Source organism: Eptesicus fuscus, chromosome 2 (assembly GCF_027574615.1).
Source record: "Eptesicus fuscus isolate TK198812 chromosome 2, DD_ASM_mEF_20220401, whole genome shotgun sequence".
NCBI lineage: Eukaryota > Metazoa > Chordata > Mammalia > Chiroptera > Vespertilionidae > Eptesicus > Eptesicus fuscus.
Genome location: NC_072474.1, coordinates 57270891 through 57287943, shown reverse-complemented (window position 1 = coordinate 57287943; position 17053 = coordinate 57270891). Strand labels below are relative to the sequence as shown.

General features: G+C 39.1%; 1 protein-coding gene across 1 annotated transcript in view; it reads left to right on the top strand.

Moving 5' to 3' along the window:
* CCSER1 (coiled-coil serine rich protein 1) overlaps positions 1-17053 on the top strand; it is a 1048396-nt gene that overhangs the window by 401598 nt on the left and 629745 nt on the right. The window lies entirely within an intron of this gene.

Below are 17053 nucleotides of genomic sequence, written 5' to 3'. Positions count from 1 at the left end.
GGCCTGTACCCCCTCGCAATCCAGGTCCCCTCAGGGGATGTTGGAGAGCTGGGTTCAGCCCGATCCTGCAGGCCAGGCCAAAGGACCCCATCGTGCACCGGGCCTCTAGTAAGTTCATAATATACAATTCTCTAACACTGAGAATTTTTTTTTTTTTTTACAAAACTTACATCACCTTGTAGATTAGAGGAGACAAGAGAAAGTTGCTTCTAAACAGAAGAATTTTGCATGTAAGTCTCATTAAGAGAAGTAAAATTGTTGAAAGTTATCTCCAAGATAATAGAATTAAATGAGAGCTTTAGGAAAAATTTTATAGCTCCAATTGACCTTGTTTTGAAAAGAAACCCTTGTTCTAAATAGTCTTGCTCCAATTAGTAGCTCTAATTTACAGTATCTACTAAGAGCTAGCTATACATTGAATAAACTTTGGTAATGTGCTTTCATGTTAATAGGAAACATGACTCATCATCATAACATCCAACATAAGTGTAAGGTTAATAAGTAACATTTATTCAGTGCCTGGAAGTCAGTCACTCCTTCTAAATGATTTACATGTATTAACATACTAATCTTCATCATTCATTTTAATGTTTAAAACAACCATATACATTAAGCACTAATAACTTCCTCATTCTCCATGTGAGGAAACTGAAATCTCCCAATCTTAAGGAATCTGAGAAAGGCCAGACAGCTAAGTAAATGAAAATATTTTTTGTGTGTGGTTGTTTTGTTTTTAAATATATTTGTATTGATTTCAGAGAAGAGGGGAGAGGGAGAGGGAGCGATTGAAACATCAGTGATGAGAGAGAATCATTGATCAGCTGCCTCCTGCATGCCCCACACTGGGGATTGAACCCTCAACCTGGGCATGTGCCCTGACTGGGAATCAAACCATGACCTCCTGGTTCATTGGTCAATGCTCAACCACTGAGCCATGCTGGCTGGGCTGTGTGTGTATGCTTTGATTCTGTCAGTATCCAAGTACCCCATGCATTTCTATCCCTTACTATTCTCTGTTCCTTCACCTCCAGCAAGCCCTAGTTAACTTAGTCCTCTCAGTTCTCAATGCGAAACTTATTTCTTTCAACATTATACACCCAGTGTCTGGGCACATGGTAGGCACTAAAAAAATACTTGTTGAATAAATGTATTGAGAGATTAATTAATCTATAAATTTCTGCTCTAAAATACAACTTTAAAAAATGCCTCTACACATAACCTCTTGCACTCTTAGAACTCACCCCCAGCACTTCCTGTTCTGTCTTACTTAGTTTTCTCCTAAGAATTTGTCACCGTTTCTGTTATTAATCTTGGATCATTTGGAACTAGAACAGTGTGCTCTGTTGTCAGAATGTATAAGTTCAAATAAAAACTCCATTACTTACTTCTAGCTACTATTTAACTGTGACATTGGAAGATGTATTCAAAGGTCTCTGAGTTTGTTTTCTCAAATGTATAACATATATATTAACTACCATATCTATCTGGCAGGATTATCATTATTATTATTTTATTAAATCTCACCTGAGGATATTTTTCCCATTGATTTTTTAGAGAGAGTGGAAAGGAGGGAGGGAGGGGCAGAGAGAGAGAGAGAGAGAGAGAGAGAGAGAGAGAGAGAGAGAGGGAGAGAGAGAGAGAGAGGTGAGAGAGACATATCAATTGGTTTCCTCAGTGCTTAGAGTGTTGGCCCAGTCGGGGATAGAACCTGCAATCCAGGTCTGTGCCCTTGACTGGGAATGGACCCCAGACCCTTTGGTGCACAGGCTGACATTGACCACTGAGTGCACCGGCCAAGGTAGCAGCTGGATTATTTTACTGTCTAACGTAAATGTGCTTAAATCACCTAAGAATGCTTGGCATATTTTAGTGTGTTTTGTTTTGTTTTGTTTTGTTTGTTTTGTTTTGTTTTGTTTTTTATGAAAGAAGCAATGTAGCATCATACTGAAACATTGGAGCCAAAAAGACCTAATACTATTACTGGGTAGTTCGGGAAAATTGCGTGAATTGTTTATACATTTAAAACAGTTTTTCAATGCTTAATCACAAAATATAAGTTCCTAACGCAGGGTTATTGGATAGGTTAAATGAGATAATTTGTTCAGTATGCTTGACATGCAATTAAAACCAAATAAATTTGAGCTACTTCTTTTAGCAATAATTCTTCTTTCCTTTATATTTTTTTATCATTTTGTTTTAATATCTTGGGGAAAAAGAAGACTGAATAATTTTATTAGACTATTTTCATGTAGTTCTCTCTAAAATATAAGCACCATTTTTGCCTGATAACCGTATGACTCAAATTACATTATCTTGAACACTAAGCTGCTTAAAGTTACTACTTTAGGAAGTAGAAAATGTGGGTCTCACTGAAGTTAATTTGTTAGAATATGCATTTTACAGACCACTGGCAATTGGGAGACTATGATAGGAAGAAGATTTATATATCCCTGCATTCATAAGTCCGTGTGCAGAAAGAACCACAATTCAAGCATTGGAAAAAATATCGAAGAAGATTAATTTGGAAGTAGGATGTGCATAAATGCATGGATTGATGCACTTCTTGTTGGATGATTGGAAGTAAGCCTTGCTGTAAAAGTATCTGAGAAGCAGAATTTATTGTAATCAAATTCTCCAATAAATGACAGTATATTATTGGAAATGTATTCTTCTGGAAAATGAAACCAAACCAATACACCAACAAGTTAAGAAGCCAAATCTATCATTCCCCAAACTAATACCCCAGAAATTATGTACGTTTTATTTTGGGTTTGTTTGTTTGTTTTTAATTTTGTCTCACATTTGGGAAGGGAACAGATTTATGCAAGGAAGACAATGAACTTCATGTGGGATACCGCATTTAATATAGAGGAGACACTGCACTCCCAAGATTCCTGATCCCTTAGAGATAGGGTTAGAGGTCCTTTTGACATTTAAAAACTCTTTATTAGACCATATTGAATTAATTTGCAATTATTTATTTAGAAGTTAATGCTGTGGTAAAGATTATTTCAGATACTAGTTGAACATTTTTCTAAAGGAAATTGGAGAAAATTTGCAATTTAAGGCATCTACTACTAGCTTAGTTAAAATACTATTATCTTCTGCCTTTAATATTGTAATAGCCTTCTTATAGGTCCTCACTTCCTCTCTTACAACTTTATCCCCTCCTCTTATTCTCCCAATCAGTCTTTCAGCTTTCTGTAAAGATTATGTCCTATTCCTACTAAAAACCTTTGTCCTTAAATCAAGTCTAAAAAGCTTCATTCCCCTTGTCCTTAAGATAAAATCTAAGAAACACAAATGATATGGCTTATTTTACAGCATTGTTAAGTGCCACTTTGTCCCTTTTGTTCTTTACGTCATCTATACTAGGTATGTTTTATTACCTTGAACTTTCTGTGTTCCCATTTATTTAGCTTAGTCCAGCAGTCCAGGTGTGTTTTGGTGTTTTCTTTTCCCACAGGAAGACCATAGTCATCCTTCATATCTCAGCTTAAACATTATTTCATCAAAAAAGACTAGATTATGTTTCCCTAAAACCTAGTAGTTCTCTTCCATAACATCATCATACTGTAAAAATCTGTCCCTTATACTAAAGAGTATATGCATCCTTTTTCTATCTTATTTGCTGCTGTATTCTCAATCCTTGGACAGTGGTTAGCATTTAACATTTACTTATTTCTAAAGAACCAGACTGAGCCCTGACCAGTGTGGCTCAGTTAGTCAGGCATCATCCTGTACACCAAAAGGTTGCTGGATTGATTCCTGGTCAAGGCACATGCTCAGGTTGCGGGCTGGACCCCCGCACTCGGGGGCGACCAGGCTGGCAAGGGAGGGCAGTTAGGGGTGACTGGGCCAGCAGAGGGTGGCAATTGGCGGCAACCAGGCCAGCAGGGGAGGGCAGTTAGGGGTGACCAGGCCTGCAGGGGAGGGCAGTTTGGGGTGACCAGGCCTGCAGGGGAGGACAGTTGGGGGCAATTGGGCCAGCAGGGGAGGGCAGTTGAGAGGGACCAGGCCTGCAGAGGAGGGCAGTTAGGGGTGACCAGGCCTGCAGGGGAGGGCAGTTTGGGGTGACCAGGCCTGCAGGGGAGGACAGTTGGGGGCAATTGGGCCAGCAGGAGAGGACAGTTGAGAGAGACCAGGCCTGCAGAGGAGGGCAGTTGGGAGGGACAAGGCCTGCAGGGGAGGGCAGTTGTGGGGGGACCAGGCCTGGAGGGGAGGGCAGTTAGGGCAATCAGGCTGGCAGGGGAGCAGTTAGGTGTTGATCAGGCTGGCAGGGGAGTGGTTAGGGTGTGATCAGGCTGGCAGGCAGAAGCAGTTAGGGACTATCAGGCAGGCCAGCAGGCGAATGGTTGGGAGCCAGCAGTCCTGGATTGTTAGAGGGATGTTCGACTGCCCATTTAGGCCTGATCCCATGATTGGGCCTAAACGGGCAGTCAGACATCCCTCGAGGGTTCCTAGATTGGAGAGGGTGCAGGCTGGGCTGAGGGACAGCCCTCCCCCCATGCATGAATTTCGTGCACCAGGCCTCTAGTGAGAGTTATAAAGTTACAAATTCATATGAAACTTTCCTTAAGGATTATTCATGTGAACTTACAATATCAGATTCTATCTCATTTATCTCCTCCCCACACAGACATCACTCCTTGATATAGAATCTGCCAGCTGAAAAATGCTTGATACTCCCTTGGATTTAAGGCTTAATTGTGTGACCCACGTTTGGCCAATGGGCTAGAGGGAAAATATTTCATGGGATGAAAAAGATACTTGTGAGGAGAAAGTGTTCTTCCCATTATTACATCCAGTTGATTGAAAATTTGCTTTTTGGACCTGTGTTTGGTTCTACAACTGTAAAGGGGCACACCTAAAAACAATGCCAACCCTTTGAGGATGAGTGAGTATCTGGATCTTTGATAATGTTATACTACTGAATTAACTGAGCCTGGAACCACCTACTTCTGGTCATCTTGTTATATGAGATAATTAACATCTTTTCTGTTTAAGCCACTTTTAGATATGTATCATTTTATTTATTTTCAAAAACACCCTAACTATAATAGAGATGCCCTCTGGACTGACTTTCCCTGAGTCCCTGTTACACAGTTAGTCATTATTATCTGGTGGAGTAGGAAGTCTAGGTTTGTCTGCTAATCAATGAGGACAAGTTGTTTCTCTAATTTGAGTGTTATCCTTTCTCAAAAGGAAGATGGGCTGGGATCCCAAAAATGTAAGCATGGACATTAGTATCATTTTCTACTTCCCTTCTAAATGATCTCTAAGAATATTTTATGTTCATTAATGATCCTCAAAAGAATTAAAGAAAATGCTGAGATAGTAGAAGCAGTACAAATATAGTCATTTATTTTTATTGTGCATGCAAGCTGCATGCTCTAATGAGGCAGGATAGTAAGAAGCTCAGAAAATTCCTTGGCAAGTAGAATGGGGAAATTGAAACAAATAGCTGAACAAACTGATCCAGCAATTTACAGCCAGATGCAGAAGGTCACCTCCCTAGAGAAAACATCTAGGCCTCAGTGGTATTTCAGCTCCAGGCCCAGAAAAGCAGCAAAACCAGGTGGGTGACACCAGGACCAGCTGCAATGGCTAACGACCCCCTGCCCTGGAGCTGACCAATCAGTCAAGACCATGACCCTGAAAACTGACTAATATTCTGTCTGCTGAAACCTTCTCCTAAGACCTCCTCTAAGAGTCCAGCCTACAAGAAAGAAAAACCCTCAAGACAAAGGACCCAGCACACACTCTCCCACTATGGAGCACACCTGTGCCTTTCCTTGCCCTCCTCTCCTTCCCCCACAGGCATGCATCTCCTAAACTCTAAGGGACCCCTTGGGACTTGCAACCAGGGGAGCAATGGGCCTTGGCAGCTCATCCCAGGCTAACCCTCTGAACCTGTCTCCAAGGCCCTCTTTTCTCTGACTTCCCAATGAGCGAAAGCAGCCCCACCTCAGCTCATTTCCTTTCTATAACATTTTTAGAGAGAGCCAATGCAGACCAACCTGGGCTCTTTTCTTGCTTCTTCTATGCTAAGCAGTTCCACTATCCCCAGCTTTAATAAATATACCCTCATAGTTACCTGAATACGTGCTATGAAAGCTTTCCTGCATAAAGTCAAGAACTCACATACTACTGGCTGGCCCTAGGCAGACCCACTAGGCCACGTCCCCTGTCCAATAACACTAGGGAAATCTGAAAACTGTCCATGACTGATGTCAAATGGAGAGCAGGGGTGAAGGAAGTTCAGATTATCTAGCATGATTTTATTTTATTCAAAAGTTGAAGGTGGGATCCAATGGAGGGAGAACTGTTTCCATCCAGTTAACTCCATCTATAAAAAAGGGGGCAGGCATAGGACAGTAGGCTATTACATATTATTGATATTCTTTCAAATGAGTTTGTTAAAATAATAACTATGTATGCCCTGTAAGCCAGACAGACACACGGTCAGGAAGGCTCCTTGCCCAAGAATACTACTTTTTTTACTTTATTAACATACTTTGTAAAGTTAACCTAAGTTCACTGAGGTATCAACATTTCTATGAATCTGTAACCTTCAAAAGACCATGAACTCTTGGAATTAAGAATAGGAAAACTATGCCTCATAATGCTCTTATTCTCTATAGAACCAGACACTGAGCTCAACTCAGAAATTAGTCAGTCATCAAACATGCAATGTGTGTATTTTCTTTAAATGCAAATATAACTGTGGAATCTTGGCTACTGGGGCTTCTCTGAGGCACTCCACTCTCCTGTAAAATCTTAGTGATACCACCTAACTCATAGGATTTCTGTAAAATCAAAACTAATGAAATGAAGGCTATAAATCCCATGGAGCTGAATGGGTAATCTTTTCATTTTTTTTTTTAGAAGTTGAATTTGGAAGATTTTTTGGATAAAGTATGGAATATAATAGTTAATTTTTTTACTTTTATGAGGCTGAAGAAAATAGGTGTTTTGTACACATTTTTCTGTTTTCTTTAAAATTATATTTACATATAATATACAATCTTGGCTTTAGATATTAGGTAAAATAAAAATTTCTGCATTTTCCTGTTTTCTATAGCTATTGTCTACAATAGGAAATCATGGTTTTTGTTATTGAAATATCGACAGTCTTTTATTTCAGCTTTTTTTGATAACTTTTGTTTTTGCCTTGGGCAAGTCACTTATCTTTTCCATTCTATTTTCTATTTCAATTTACTTATGAAAGATAGGAAAAAGGATTGCAATGTACCTTACAAAAAAGATAAAATCACATTGAAAAGAATGGTGAAAACTAAAACAGTGTGTTAAATGCCAGATATGGCAACAAAAAATAAAAAAAGTGTCTATAATAAAATAATATATTAGGAGTAAGTGGTTTTAATAGTGTGAAAGGTAGTAAAATTATTTATTGATAAATCCTTTATTCAGTATTCAGATATAAATCATATATATACATATGTGTAAATATATATCATTTTAACTTCAAATTTTAGCTTAATTATTATTTTTTTTACTAAAGCAATAAAGGCACAAAGGACAGTAGATGGTTTGCCCATCCATTCATTTAATTGATATTTACTAAGTTCTTTCCCTGTAAAAGTTACTGAACTAAATGATTCGTAATGTTTAAAGATAAAATATGTTACCTATCCTAAAAGAGGTTATATTTAATAAGGAATTAAGATATATAAACAAATAACTCTATTAAGGTTCTCTTCCTTAGTGTAGAAACAAATGCAAGGAGAACAATTTTGAGATCAATGAAAAAATCTAACAAGATTCAAAGGCCTGATTGAAGTCAGTAACAATGATAATTGAGGAAAGGGAATGGATTAAAGGAATTTTGGAGTGAGAAGGGAGATTGTCAGTTGTTTATGGAATGTGAGGGAAGATAAGAAGTCAAGGAAAAGGACTTCTGGTTTCACTTGCAACTCTGGGGCCTGCGGGTACAACAAACATTAAACACAGTCCAACTTCCTGCAAGATAAACTCACAATATTTACCCCAGATATCATTACCTAATATATCACTTCCTGCTTTCAAGGTGAAAAAAAAAATTATAGGGCATGATCAAGGCAGGAAATAAAACACAATCTGAAGAGATAAATCAAGCCACAGAAGCAGACATATATATGACACAGATTTTAGAATTGTTAGACAATGAATTTAAAATAATTATAATTAATATGTTAAGGGTTCTTCTAGAGGAAAAAGAAACAACATGCAAGAACAATTGGGCAATGTAAAGCAGAGATGGAAACTGTAAGAAAAAAAATCATAAGGAAATGCTACAAGTCAAAATCACTGCAACCTAAATGCAGGATGTCTTTGATGGGCTTATCAGTAGACTAGACTCTGCTGAGGAAAGAATCTGTGAGCTTAAAGATATGTCTACTGAAACACAAAGAGAAAAACATGAATTAAAAAATAACCAAATATCCAGGAACTCTGAGATAATTTCAAATAATATAAAATGTGCCTAACGGGAGTACCAGAAGAAAAAAGAAAGAATGGAGCAGAAGAAATGTTTGAAGTAATAAAGGCCAAGACCTTTTCAAAATGAATGACAAGCACCAAATCACAGATCCAGGAAGCTCACGGAATTCCAAGCAAGATGTAAGTCAAAAAATCAACGCCTGTACATACAATATTGAAACTGCAAAAAATAAGCAAGCAAACAAAAAGACAAGAGAAAATTTTGGAAGAATTCAGAGAAAGAGAATAATTTACCTACAGGAAAAAAGTAAGAATTACAATGGACTTCTCATCAGAAACCATGCCAGAAGATAATGGGGCAAAATACTTAAAAGTGCTAAAAGAAGTCAAGGATGATCAGGATTCTTGGTCAAGTTATAGGAGAAATTACGTTATTAAGACCAGAAGTGTAGAAAAAAATAACATGTTGCCCTTTGGGGTGAGGATCTTTGATTTGAAACTTTGAGTCTGACACACCCGGAATATAACAAGTGTAAGTCTCCAGGAGGCAATTAGAAATTTGGCTCAAGATTTCATAAGAGGAGGGGTAGGGGGATAGATAATAAATACTGAAGTGCTAATTTATAGGTAGTTGTTGAGATGAAACATTTAAGGGAAGATGGGAGAGAGCTTCAAATGGAAACCTGGAAAAATATATATATAATAACTTTTAAAGAACAAAATAAAAGAAAAAGTGTTAAAGCATTTGAAAAAGTATCATACTATGTAATAGCAGAAAATGCTGGTGCAGAAGTCCAGGAGGATGTTGTATTGCCAAACCTAAAGCATAAATCAGGCTGAGGACTGAAAAAAAAAAAAAAGTCTACTTAACACTGATGAGAGCAATTTTAATTAAGTAACGAGTGGAAACCAGCTTTCAGAGGCAGGAAGATTGATCATTTATTAGTTATTTATTCATTTGCCAGCTAAATTGCAAATGAGGGTGTGGATTCTATATGCAGTTACTCTTCCAAGAATCTCATTAATAACAGGAGGAGAGAGTCAGGAACAGAAGCCAGGAATTGCAGAATGTTTGCTGTTGCTATGTTTGTTTGAGGAAAGGTAGTAGAAACTTAATCTAGTTTTAAAACTAAGAGACTTAGTAGAGAAGATGTAAACTCAGTTACTCTCATTTAGAGGGCTTTCATCTTAGGTGAGTAATCTGAATAGAGTGAACAAGTGTGTAACCTTATGATTTTATGTACAACCAACTCTGAACAATTCCAGGAAAACCCGTCTTTTCCCCATCGTCCTGGATAGTGGAAAGTGTTTTCCACATGAGGACAATTTATGGCACACTGTGACTACAATAAGCAAAATTATACTCTTTATCATGAATGCATATGCTTTTTAATATATTCTGGGAATCATTCCTTTTTCCACTGACTTTCAATAACAACATGTTCCAAAGAGTGAAGTTAGAAAAATGAAAACAGATGGGTTCCAATTCACACCTCCAGTTGGGTCTCAATCCTGGAGGGGGAAAGCAGGGAGGAGGAGACTGTAAATCTTTGAAAAGCTCCCCAGTTGATTTAGGTAAATCGGGTGATTTAGATAAACCTCCATTCACTCTGTTGAAAGGTGCCTAACTAGTTTGCTAACCATGTACTTCAGTATTGGCTTCCTCCAAGATATAGTTTTCTTTCCTTTCCTTTTTATTGTGTTATAATCCTGTGACTTGCTTGGCTCCCTTCTTATGATGTTAGGCCTTGCACAGCTGGGCAAATTTAAAGTAGCGATGGAAGAACAGCAATCATATTTAAATTCACAGTAAAGTGAGCATAAAGGTCTATTACTTTCAAGATAGTATAATACCATTAAAGTGCAAATCTCTCAACGTGACAAGTTCAGAATAAAGACGTCATGAATTAAAATTACAATTTCTGTGTTCAAGCAAAAATAACTTGACAATTATTGACAGAAATAAGGCACCGTTCACCTTTACAATATGTTGCTTTCTATATAAATCTCAGTTCAATGCCATTTAAAATTGTAAGTTAAAGTTGTACACTTTCATAAGCTGCCATTTATATATTTTACAATTGTAACATTCTAGTAGATTTTAAGTAACTTTTTAGAACTGACAGTTCTTGTTTACTTTCTTAAGCTTAATTAGCAAAATGTTTATTGTTTCTCTATGTATAAAGAGTACTTAGTGGCAAAAAGATTCAAAGATGCCATTCTTTGCCTGCAGGTGCTTATAATTTAGCCACTTTTTTTTTCTCACGTTTTTTGGTGCCTAGTACATGGTCAGGCCATTCTAAGTTGGTGGGTATTTATGGGGGCAGGTATGTAAAACTATTTCCGGATTTTATCTCTTCCCTGTTTACTAAAGGAAATTTTGGTCTTGTCTACTTCATTTTTTTCCCTTCCTCCGCTCTGAGGGGGCTTCTTCCTTACCAAAGATATCCTTAAGGGTTTTTATGATGCAAAATCAAGAAGGGAAGCTGGCAGGTAGAAGGACCTGTGGCTCCTATCCTAAGCAAGGTAAGCAAGGGCTATAAGGATGCTTGGGGGAGAGAGCAGCCAGGGAGTATCAGGGAAACTGGCAGAGAAGAGAGTAATAGTACAAATTATTCTTAGGAACTTCGTGTTCTAGTCATGTTGTTCAGAATGCACAAATGAAGATCTCTGGTCATTGTGGAACTCTTTTATGGGTCTGGAATTGTTTCTTTTGAAAACAGTATTATTCTGAGACTATACCATGTGTGCCATGGATTCACTAGGTCACGTGATTGCTCAATATCTTTGCATAAATATTTTGTTTTATATATATACATTTTTTCTAGGATATAGCACCTTTAATATTGCAAGCACATTACTGAAAATTTAGAAAATAAAAAATTTAAAATCACACATAAACCCACAACCGTAACAAAATAATTGTCATAATTTTGTATATTTTCAGATTTGTGGTAAGTATTTATTTTATTTATATATTTACAAATGTATATATATTTTCATTTAACCACATAGATTTTGTAACCATCATTCTTAAAAATTGCACAATATTTCATTTAATAGATTTACCATCATTTAATAATAATTCTTTAATTGTTGTATACTTAGGTTGCTTTCAACATTTAGACATTCTCATGCTGGACATCTACAGTATGGCTGTTAATTTTTAGTCTTCAAGAATGTCTTCTTTTAACTAGCAGCACTGGGATGGGATGAGGATGGGTGTGGGTATCAGGACATTTATTTACATTTTCTCCCATGTCTGGAGGTGATATTTTTCTTAACTACACTTTGATTATATGTGAAAATGAATATGAACTATTGCTCCATGAACTTCATCACATACTGATTAGCAAAGTGAATTGGACTTGGATGTGATTGACTTGTCTACACATTTTGATGAACCTCAAGTTGCAAGGATGTGGTGGTGCTTCCTAACTGGCTGCCCTAGTATCTGCAGGAAAGTCCACAACGGGAAGTTTTGGGATTCATTTAAATGCTTAGGTGATTGCAACATAAAGGCAGAAATACTGCGTCAGGTACAGACTTGCATAGATACATGCACCTCTTCACTTGCTCAAGAATCAAGTAGTGACTAAATGTGCAAGGATAAGGATAGACTATGTTTATAACAAAGAATAAAGAACTACAGTTATGTTAGATATGCGGATAAGTCCAACGCAGGAGCTGCCCCCTGGAGGTTAGTGTAGGGGGCGTGCCACTCAACCAGAAACTGGGCTCACAGCTGGCAATCCCAGTGGCGGTGGCTGCAGCGCTAAGGATGTCCCTCTGCTGGCTTAGGCCTGCTCCCCAGACTGTGAGAGGGCACAGGCTGGGATGAAGGACCCCCTCAAGTGCACAGATTTCATGCACCGGGCTTCTAGTTTATATATGATCTATATGAAGGTGTAGCAGTTGAATTTATGTTATGTCTATGTGTTTGATTCCTAGGTCTGTTGTAACAAACTATCACAAACTAAGTAGCTTAATCACCAGAGATTTACTAGTATTGTCTTAGAGTTTTAGAGGCTAGAATTCCAAGAGAAAGGTGTCCACTAGTACAACTATGCTCCTTTTGAAGGCGTTAGGGAAGGATCTGTTCCTGGTCTCGCTCCCAACTTCTGGCAGTTCCTTGGTTTGTGACAGCATAACTCCAATGTTCAGGTGGCATTCTCCCCATGCTCATTTCTTTGCATCAAATTTCTTCTTTATAGTAAGACACCAATCTACTGGTTTAGAGGCCTACAGTATTCCAGTATTTTCTTATCTTAACCAATTACATCTGCAATGACTGATTTCCAAACAAGGTTGCATCCTGAGACACCGGGCATTTGTACTTCAACATGTGACTTTTGAGGGGACACATTCTAGTCTTTTTTTTTTTTAATATATTTTATTGATTTTTCACAGAGAGGAAGAGAGAGGGATAGAGAGCCAGAAACATCGACGAGAGAGAAACACCGATCAGCTGCCTCCTGCACACTCCCCACTGGGGACGTGCCCGCAACCAAGGTACATGCCCTTGACCAGAATCGAACCTGGGACCCTTGAGTCTGCAGGCCGACGCTCTATCCACTGAGCCAAACCGGTTTTGGCACATTCTAGTCTTAACAGTCTGTTAAATAGTTCAAGTTTTTTGTGTTTTTGTTTTTGTTTTTTGTTTTTTGTTTTTTTTTTTAGAAACAGAATGTTTTCCATTGAAGCACCATCAACAGAAGATTATTTCATTTCTTTCTGTTCATGGATAGTTCTCTGCCAACTGAAAGCTAATATTTTCTCCTATAAAATTGATCTCATCTCTTAACACTTGAAGAGTTTCCCTCCTTTATTTATTTCTTCTTTCTCCTGTGTTTTTAACTTTTTCCTCCTTGCTGAATTGTTCCCATCAGTCTTTATGCCAGTTCAAGCTTTTCCATCTAAAACACACACACACACACACACACACACACACACACACACACACACACACACACAAGCGCACACACACACACTCACGCACACACGGACCCCCATCTCAACCCGATTAGCTACTATTCTTCATTTCTTGGAAGGGGCTTGCATTTTGATAAGTACATAATTGTACTTTAGTTTACTTTTTTAGTTTAGTTCTCAGCCCATTGTAACCTGGAGTCTGCTTCTAACACTTATCAAAAAGTGGCTTACTTTTTGAGGAGCCCTTATTTTTACTTTATCTGTGTTACAACTATATCATCAACCTCACTCTCCTTCTTAAAGGTATTTCCTGCTATGGCTATTCTAACACCATGCTTTCTTTGTTTTCAAACTGATATGTTGCAGTTTTCTTCACCTTTTTCCTATTATTTATTGTCCACTACATTGATATACTGGTGATTCCCAAACCTCCATTTGCTGACCAGAACTCTCTCTTCTGAGCCCCTACCTACAAAACCAGTGCATATTATATTTCTTCAGCTGGATGTTACAACTCGTCTTTTCCTCATCTTAGATTCTTTCACCTCAAATTGTATTTGCTCTCAATAGGAGTGAGCAGTAATTGCATTCACCCAGAAGATCTGCCAGAAACTCAGTGTGATTCTTGACTCTCTACTCTCATTTTTTCCCTCCCACTCTTAAGTTTTGTAAGTCTCCCAAGGCTGAAATTAAGGTGTTGGCCAGCTGCATTCTGGGATCTCTTCCAAGCCCATTTCTGTTATTGGGAGAATTTAATTCCTTGGCATTAGAGGTTTAAGGTCCGCTTTCCTTGCTGGCTGTTAACTGGAGGCTTCTCATATCTCCTTAAAATATGTCTTTCTTCTCATGGGGACTCTCTCAATCCTCAAAACAGCTTTCCTGAGTCAAGTCCTTCTCATGCTTTGAGTATCTCTGATTTCATTCTTACGTGATTCTTGGGGGTTCATTTGACTAGATTAGACCCACCCAGATAATTTACCTATTTTAAGGTCAACTGTACCATAAAGCATAATTCACACAATTCTGGAGATGAGGGCAAGAGAACTTTGTGGTGCTGTTTTACACGTTCTACCTATCATAACCTAACTGTGGTTGTTTTCTTTATATGTTTTTTAATGAGTCTGTGGGAAGAAAAGTACCATGATCCCCATTTATGAAGAAAATAGAAACTCCGGGAAATAGTATAAACTACAACTGAGATCCAGTGGTTTTGTAATAATACAGACTTGAGTTTAATTCAGTAATGTTTATTTTTAGTTTGATAGTATAGAAACATTCTTAAAACATCGAAAAATGTGGTAACACCTCCCTGGTTGTAGAGAGCCCCTCGGAAGGCACATGAGCATTTCTTTAATTATTGTCAGCTGAGTCCAGTGTTGTTGGCAGAGCCACATCCTGGAAACATACTGTGCCAGAGGCAGGTATGTTGTCAGCTTGACCCTTAGTTCAGGTGCCAAGGGGTGGGTTTCATTATTTAAGTTCAGCCATGCGCAAGGTACGGACACAATTATCCAGGCTCAGCCAGGAGTGACAGCTACATAGAAGCCACAAGAATGAAGAATTATAGCTTGATCTTTAACCATGAGTTCACATAATTCCTTTGTCTTAAACTCTAGTAAAACTTCCTGGAATCATCCTATCTAATAATAGACAAATATGCAAATTGACCATACCTCTGACACACCCAGAAGCCACGCCCACAAGCCACACTCACCATCCAATCAGAGCGAGTATGCAAATTAACCCAAACCAAGATGGCTACAGCCACAGAGAGCAAGGTTTCCTAGGTAACAGAGGAAGCCAAGCTTTCTGCCAGCCGTTGCAGGCCTAAGCCTCCACTCAAGCTACAAAGTTTCAATTATAGAAGGTAAACAAATTCAAACAAATGGCGGCAGAATGGAGCTTGAGAGAGCAGGCCAGGGTTGCCGCCGGCAACAGGGGAAGCAAAGCTTTCCGCACACCCTGGCCGGGCCCACCTGCTTAAGGCAACAAAGTTTCAATTATAACCCCAACACAAATGGCTACAGGCCTCGGAGGGAGCCCCAGGCTTGGCTCTGCTCCAGGCTACAAAGCTTCAGTTGTAGAAGGAAAATAAATTCCAGATACCAGAGCCTCCACTTGCATTGCCAGGGGGCGTGGCCCACCTGCAAACCACCACAGGCCCCTCGCTCAGGCCGCCCCACACCCCAAGGGAAACCCCACCTGATCGGGGATGCCCTTCAGGGCAAACCAGCTGGCCCCCACCTCTGTACCAGGCCTCTATCCTATCTAATAAAAGGGTACTATGCAGATTGATCATCACTGCAACACACAATATAGCTGCCCCCATGTGGTCAAAGATCCTGCCCCCATGTGGACACAAGATGGCCACCACAAGATGGCCAGCAGGAGAGGGCAGTTGAGAAGGACCAGGCCTGCAAGGAAGGGCAGTTGGAGGTGATCAACCCTGCAGGAGAGGGCAGTTAGGGGTAACCAGGCGGGCAGAGGAGGGAAGTTGGGGGCAAACAGGCTGGCAGCAGAGTGGTCAGGGGGTGATCAGGCTGGCAGGCAGAAGTGGTTAGGGGCAATCAGGAAGGCAGGCAGGCAAGCAGTTGGGAGCCAGCAGTCCTGGATTGTGAGAGGGATGTCCGACTGCCCGTTTAGGCCCGATCCCTGGGATCGGGCCTAAACGGGTAGTCGGACATCCCTTGAGGGGTCCCAGATTGGAGAGGGTACAGGCTGGGCTGAGGGACAACCCTCCTCCGTGCACGAATTTCGTGCACCGGGCCTCTAGTACTGTATAAAATAAAGGCACTGCACCGGCTCTGGGTCACTGTCTCTCCATCAGAGGGCCAGCTGCCCCACCCGGTCCCAGTTTTTTCTACTGTCTCTGTGTCTCTTTAATTTTCTCAATCCTCCGTCGCCCCTACTCAGGACTCCTGTCCGATCCCCAGCTGAGCTAGATGCGGTTAAGAGAGAAATACTTATACCTGGTAAAGGAGATTATCCACTGATGTGTATGTGAAGTATTTGGGATTATTTCAGTAAATTGTATTTTCTCTATTAGTAATTTATTTATTCAAGGTCACACAGATAAGTTGTGACACAACAAAGATTCCAATAAAGTCTTCTCTGCCTAGATTGAGAGTCAGAAAGAGGCAACATGAAAAACATGGCTAGATTTGTAGTTTTTTTTCTACAGTAGATGAAAGTTTTTAGTGTAGTTTAATGCCATTCAATTATAATCTGAAACTTTGAAGTACTCTTAACTTTAATTTCTATAACCTTTAAGCCAAAATTTTGATTTTTGATGGAAGTTAATTATGCATTCAGGCACAGTATGCAGGCATTCACTATATAAACAACCATTCAAAAGTATATCTACTAGTACTTCGTAAGTTAAATAATCTATTTTTCCCTAATTCATATATAGGCCATCTTAAAATACTCCTGCTTAACAATGTACATATAATGAGTACTTGAAGATACTACTGTGTATGCCATTGTTATCCATTGGTGCTCTAAACAGAACAAAGCATAACTTTTACTTTTTTCCTTAATATCTAACACTGGTTTGTGTTTTGTAGCTGTGATATGTAGCTTCAGCTAATGTTCTTTGCTTTTTTGCACTTATTTTGCTGACCTCCCAGACTGCCTAAAACCACTACTTAAATTAAGTCACATTGTCCATTATTCCTGT